Source organism: Camellia sinensis, chromosome 14 (assembly GCF_055761805.1).
Source record: "Camellia sinensis isolate YWXY chromosome 14, ASM5576180v1, whole genome shotgun sequence".
Classification (NCBI taxonomy): domain Eukaryota; kingdom Viridiplantae; phylum Streptophyta; class Magnoliopsida; order Ericales; family Theaceae; genus Camellia; species Camellia sinensis.
Window position 1 is genome coordinate 68,146,454 of NC_138974.1, and position 6,836 is coordinate 68,153,289.

The window sequence follows — 6,836 nt, forward strand, 5'->3', positions numbered from 1 at the left end:
ATTTAGGGTCTCCTAGACTGTAAAATGAATGGTTGTGCCCGCAGGCTGCCTACGTATCTCTTTGCAAGGAATCAAACCAGCGTAGTTCAGGGGCAGGATGCAAATGATATGCTGGAAGATTTTGATAATTGGACTTATACGCTACGCGAAGCCAGCTTGTAATTGGACTTATACGCTTTCGCGAAGCTGGTTTGATAAAACAATGCAAGTGGAATGTGAGTGACAACGCAAGTGAAGAGGTGTGCATGACAATGCAACCTAAGATGAATTCCAAACACACCGAAATTGTGTGAGGAACAAAGAGAGAAACATAGGGACATATCCCAGTGTTTCGGAAAGGAATGAGAAACATAGGGACGTATCCCGGTGTTTCGGAGTGGTGTGAGCATTGGAACGTATTCCAAATGCTCTTAACCAAAGAGGGAGAAACATAGGGACGTATCCCGGTGTTTCGAAAAGGTATAAGAATTGGAACGTATTCCAAATGCTCGTAACCAAAGAATGAGAAACATTAGGACATATCTCGCTGTTTCGGATTGAGTGAGAAACATAGGGACGTATCCCGGTGTTTCGGAATGGTGTGAGCATTGGAACGTATTCCAAACACTTTTAACCAAAGAGGGAGGAACATAGGGACGCATCCTGGTGTTTCAGAAAGGAATGAGAAATATAGGGACGTATCCCGATGTTTCGGAAGGAAGGAGAAACATAGGGACGTATCCCGGTGTTTCAGAATGGAATGAGAAACATAGGGACGTATCCCGGTGTTTCGGAAGAAGGAGAAACGTAGGGACGTATCTCGGTGTTTCAAAAAATGGAAGAAACATAGGGACGTATCCCGGTGTTTCAGAATGAAGAAAAAACTTAGGGACGTATCCCGGGGTTTCGGAAAGAGAGCGAAATGTAGGGACGTATCCCGGGGTTTCGAAAAGAAGGAGAAGAAACATAGAGACGTATCCCGGTGTTTCGAAAAGAGAGAAATGTAGGGACATATCCTGGTGTTTCAAGAACAGAGAAAAATGTAGGGACGTATCCCGGTGTTTCGGAACTAAAGAGTGTGCATAACAATGCGATTGAACTGTAGATAACAATGCAAGTAGAATGTGCGTGACTACGCAAGTGAAGAGGTGCATGACAATGCAAATATAATGTGCATAACAATGCAGGTGTAACAGTGCATAACAATGCTAGATAGATGTGCATAACAATGCGACGAATGTGCAACTTCAAAAGCGCGTTTGAAACAAAATGCCGAATAAGGAAATACAAGCCTTAACGAGACCAAATCCAAGCGCGACCTCCGATTTACCTCTCGGGGGGGGGGGGGGCAGTGTAACACACTCCGCTTGAAAAGGGTACACCCTATTTATATTGGTGAGAGATAACATCTGTTGCTGCTTTAATTGCCATTCTGACTTGAAGCGGGCTTAAGCTTGGAGTAGAGGCACACTCATTCTTCGGAGCACTGACAAGGCCTGAAGAGGTACATCCGGAGTACAATCACGGAATTTGCTGAAGGTGAAACACACTCAGATGCTTCAATTTTTCCTCTTTTCTTTTGCTTTGCAGTCCGGAGCCTATATAGCTTCAGATAGATCCTGATTTTACTGTTCTCACATGACCTGGGTTGAACCCTGCAGTTTTCGAAATAACAAATTCCCTTTTTTGCACAAATGTGGAAAATGGCACAGCACTCTGAGCACACAACAAATCATTTTTTGAAATTGAGAAAATGAGTTCTCGACCAGGTATTAAGCCTACGACTGAACACAGCGAAAAAGACTCAACAACGAAAAACAAAAGGTAAACAACCTAAACACTTCGAGACACGCTCGGAACGACTCAAATCCAGAATCGAGACAAACAAAACAAGAGACACGACACACAGACGTGTTACAAAGACGAAAGACCTCTCAGCGCACGAGGAGCCAGTTTCTCTGGGTAACGTTTCCCACCCTTTTCTCATTTGTGATTCTCACGTCACTCTGGCACTCAATCTCTGTTTTTCTGAAAAAGCCCTTTTCTCACTTTTTCTCTCAGCGCACATCTCTCTATTCTTCAATCTCTCATTTTTATCCCTCCCCTAGGTGGTTGGTGGATAAACAAGGAGTTACGGGCTCTTGCCCCTAGCTTCAGTGCCCTCCAGTTGTGCCAGCTGGAGGAAAATATCTCTGAAAAGATGACAAAAAGCAGCCGACCACTTGAAGTGGTCGGCCAACTACTTAAAGTGGTCGGCTGACCACTTCAAGTGGTCTCCCAGAACAAAAACTGGTCGGCCATAGGTGGGAGAAGTCTACATACTGAAAACAAGGTAGTGGTATGGTGGCCGACCAGAAAAGGTGGCCCAAAGACCAAGAAAGCCAGTTATCCGACCAGAAAATTGGCTGGCAGGGGGAAAAGTGGTCTCTAAAGGGGAAAACTAGTCTCCCATCCTTGTATCACCTTCCAAACAAGGAAAACAAGGTTTTTACCGAAAATAAACCAAAACGGATGCAAGACGAGAGATCAGGAGGCAAAGCACGCAGCCGAAAGCCTTGAAAACTAGTCTACTGGCATCAAAAGTGGTATACAACCACAAAAGTGGTCTCCCGGATCATAGTGTTCCTCTAGGTAGAGGCAACAAGGCATGGTTCAAAAATCACGCCAAACGGAGAACGTTAAACGGTCCCGAGACAAGGCGCACGGCCGAAGGCTCCAAAAATCGGAAACTAGTCTCCAAACGGGAAAAGTGGCCTACGATCACAAAAAGTGGTCTGCGACCACAAAAAGATGGTCTACAAGACCTCTCCCTCCCTCTGGGAAGATAAAACAAGATTCGGTCCACAAACCGAGCCAAAGCACAAAGAGTTCAGAGGCCTGGAGACAAGGCTCTCAACCAAAAACTCTGAAACCTCAGAACGAGCACAACATGCACAATCACCAAGCGCTCAATTGATGATGTCTGAGTCTTAAGGTCGGTCAAAATGGGGTGTCTACACTCTTTTACTGTGTTGGGCCTCTTTAGATCCTAGATTCTTTTATCTGAGAGGGGTATGTTTCTATACCTCGGTTGGTCACCAGAAAGCCTAGGAATTTGCCTAATCCTACGCCGAATGCACACTTGGATGCATTTAGACACAATTTGTTCTTCTTTAGGATTTGGAACATTTCGTCTAGGTCCCTGAGATGGTCTTTCTCATCCTTGCTTTTGACCACCATATCATCTATGTAAGCTTCCATTGTTTTGCCTAACAATGGTTCAGACATCTTGGTGATCATCCGTTGGAATGTAGCCCCTATGTTCTTTAGGCCAAAGGGCATGACCTTGTAATAGTACAGTCCTCTTGGCGTTGTAAACGATGTGACCTCATGGTCTAGCTTATACATGGCGATCTGATGGTAGCCTTTATACGCATCAAGAAAGCTTAGTCGGTTATGACCTGCCGTTAGGTTCACCAATTAGTCTATTCGTGGTAGGGGGAAATTGTTCTTTGGGCATGCCTTGTTGATTTTTTTGTAGTCCACGCAAACACGCCATATTCCATTTTTCTTTGGTACTACGACAATATTAGAGATCCATCTTGGATAATGCACTTCTCTGATGGCCCCTGCCACCAGCAGGTTTCCTACTTCCTCTACCACTATCTCCGCGTGGTGGAGTGCTTGCGAGTGTGCTGTATGACCGGTCTGGCATTTGGGCGGACATTAAGTTGGTGGCAGATGAACTTTTGGTCAACGCCAGGCATGTTGTATGGCGTCCAGGGGAACACTTCAATATTTGAGATTAAGAATTCCATTAACTCGGTCCTCTCAGTGTTGGACAAAGACGAGCCTAGCAAAAAGAATTTTTCTATGTCTTTTTCATCTACCTTTACCTTAACCAAGTCCTCCATTGCCTTTTGCTCTGCTGCTTTGCCCACGTCCGCAAACTGTTCATTCCTTTCTGGCGCTTCCACTATTTGTACATAGCCTTTACTGTGACGAAGCACTGTTTTGACATGATTTGGTCTCCCAAGACCTCTTCAATTACTCCGGCTTCGTTGGGGAACCGCAGTGCTTGATGGTAGGTTGACGCTACCGATCGCATAGCGTGCAGCCATGTTCTTCCCAGGATTATGTTGTAAGTGGAAGGGATCTTCAATACCCAGAATTCCACTTGTTTAGTCATGGTCCCAGCTTTGACTGTGAGGATTATCTTGCCTACTGGCCATTCTGGCATTGAGTTAAAGCCGACTAGAGGGGATGTTGCAGGAGCCAAGTCTTTGTCCTCTAGCTTCAGCTGTTTAAAGGTTTCATAGTACATTATTTCGCACAAACTTCCTTGTTCAATTAGGATTCTCTTGACTTCGAAGTTCTTGACACGCAGAGTTACCACTAGTGCGTCATTGTGTGGGCAATGTAGCCTCGCTAGGTCCTTGTTTGAGAAGGATATGACGTTCGTAGCCTCTGTTTTGCCCTTTTTGATGGCGGGTTGTGCACTTAGTATCTCCTTCAGGTGTTCTGCCTTCTTTATCATCCCCCTGAGTGAATAACATTGATTACACCTTGGGGTGGTCCGTCCACCGGTATCCCATTTGGCGCGTTGAGGTCCTGGGGGGCCGGCTGTGTTCCCCCTTCGATATACTGGTCTAGGTGACCAGCAGCTACTAATTCTTCCAGATGTTGCCTCAGGGGTGTGCAGTTTTCAATTAAGTGCCCCTTCTCATCATGGAAGGTGTAGCAGAACCTCTCGTCGTAGCCCCTTTGTGCTACTCCCAACTTGGCTGGCCGCTGAACGAAGGGTTCATTTTTTATCTTGCTGAGAATTCGGTAGATGGGCTTATTGAACACGGTGGTGATGGCAGTGCGAACTCTTAACCTCCTTTTTTCTAGGTCTTCCCTGTTGGCTCGCCTGCTTCGCCTATTCCTATTTGGTTGTTCTACCGTGTTGACTTTTGCTCCAGTCTTCTTATCTGGCATTACTGTTGAGCCAGATTTTGCTTTAGCCCAGGCGTTATCTTCCTCCACGCGGATATGTTGGTGTACCCTTTCCATTAGGGCCTCTATCGTGAGAGGCGGCATCATAGTAATTGAGTCCCTCAACTTGTTTCCGACTAGTAAGCCCCTTTTGTATTGCGCGATGGCGAGATTTGTGGGGCAATCTCCTATCTGGTTGAAAGTCTCCCAATATCGACTGTTGTAGGATCTCAACGTCTCCTTGTTGCCTATGTCAATGGAGAGTAGCTGATCGATCTCCACTGGTGTCTTGGTGTTCGTTCTGAACCTAGTCATGAACACCTCTACCAATTGTGCCCAGGAGGCGATGCTGCCTTCTGGTAGCCTTTCGAACCAAGTTAGACCTAAGTCGCCAAGGCTGGACGGGAACAAGATGCACATTAGGGCCTCGTTCCGCCGATATACTGCCATAACCTGGCTCAAGTGGCTCAAGTGCATGTATGGGTCCATCTTTCCCTCATAGATTGTGAACTTGGATTGGTGGAAGCCTAAAGGTAGTGGTGCGTTCTCTATTGCCGGAACGAACGGTGAGCTCTGTAACCTTGCTAACACTTTGTCCGCTGGTTCGTAAGCAAGGCACAGCATTGGCATTCCTACCTCAACACTCCCATGTGTCCTAGGGGCCAATCGTTGTAGTGCTGAAACCCTGCGTAGGTCGCAAGCCCTGGTGTCCTCCTTCCATCAGGCCCTTTCCTCAAGTACTGTTTGCAAGTCAGATGATCTAGACAACTCTGTGTGCCTAGATGTCGTCTGGTGCATGTTCGAGGGCCGATAGGTGCTACCCCAGTGTACGACCTCTCAGTTCTCGTTCTCTCAGACCTGGAGTAATGAGTCTTGGAAGTCCTCAATTGAGTGTCGCCTGTTCTAAGGCTCCTACTTTCTGCTTGCGGTGGGGTGACCTGCTGCTTATCACGATCCTCTGAGTGGCGCGAGGGCGTGTTGCCTTTGCGTCCCTCTCCTGTTGCCACCCCTTTTCCTTTTATCTGGCGCTTCATTGACTCCATGTCCGCCATCATCTTTCTTATTAACTCGTCTTGTTCCCTAACGCGATCCTCCAGAACCTGGGGGTCCAATCTCCGCCTCTGTCTTTCAGGACTTTGAGAGCGACGGGGGCTGCTGCCGCGTCTTCCACTTGTATCCCTTCGGGGGTTCTGTCATTGGGGTTCTAAGTCCGCCATGGGCAGGATAGAAGGTAAACCTTTGCGCCTCCCACCTCCTTCTAGGGTTTGTCCGTCGATAGCAGACTGCGACAAATCCTCATTGTGCGCCATTGGTTTCAATTGGAGAGGAAAACTTGATCAAGAGGTTTTTTTCTTTCTATAAGTTTCCTGAGATCCTTATCCTGGCTGAAGAGTATTCAAAGTTGATTATTCCTGCCAACCTCTCTTCAGCCTCGATCCTTATTAATATATTCTCTGATGTTCGCGATTTTTGGGGCGTCACACCTTGATTATTAAAGTACAATGTAAAATATTACAGTTTGTAAAATATAATTTAAACAAAAAGAAAGTGCATAAAGATAACCTACGAATTTTTGAGATACAGTACAAATCTCTATTTTAAAAATGTATGCGCTTTTCTCGGTCTAAATTCAAATGAATGCATACAACTTTAAGATTCAACCAAAATTCTTTACAATGATTTGATTCATAATGGAGAACTATAAATATTATGCATATTAGTATAAAAATAGACACAAAAAATTTTAAAAAAAAATTAATTATTTTTTATTCTTCAATTATCATCACTGCTAAAAAAATTGGGAGACGATTTTGTTTTTGGATAAGAAGGGAGACAATTTGTTTATATGTATGTATGACTCTTGGAAATAGATATATTATTTTTGAGTGTTCAACTTCAAA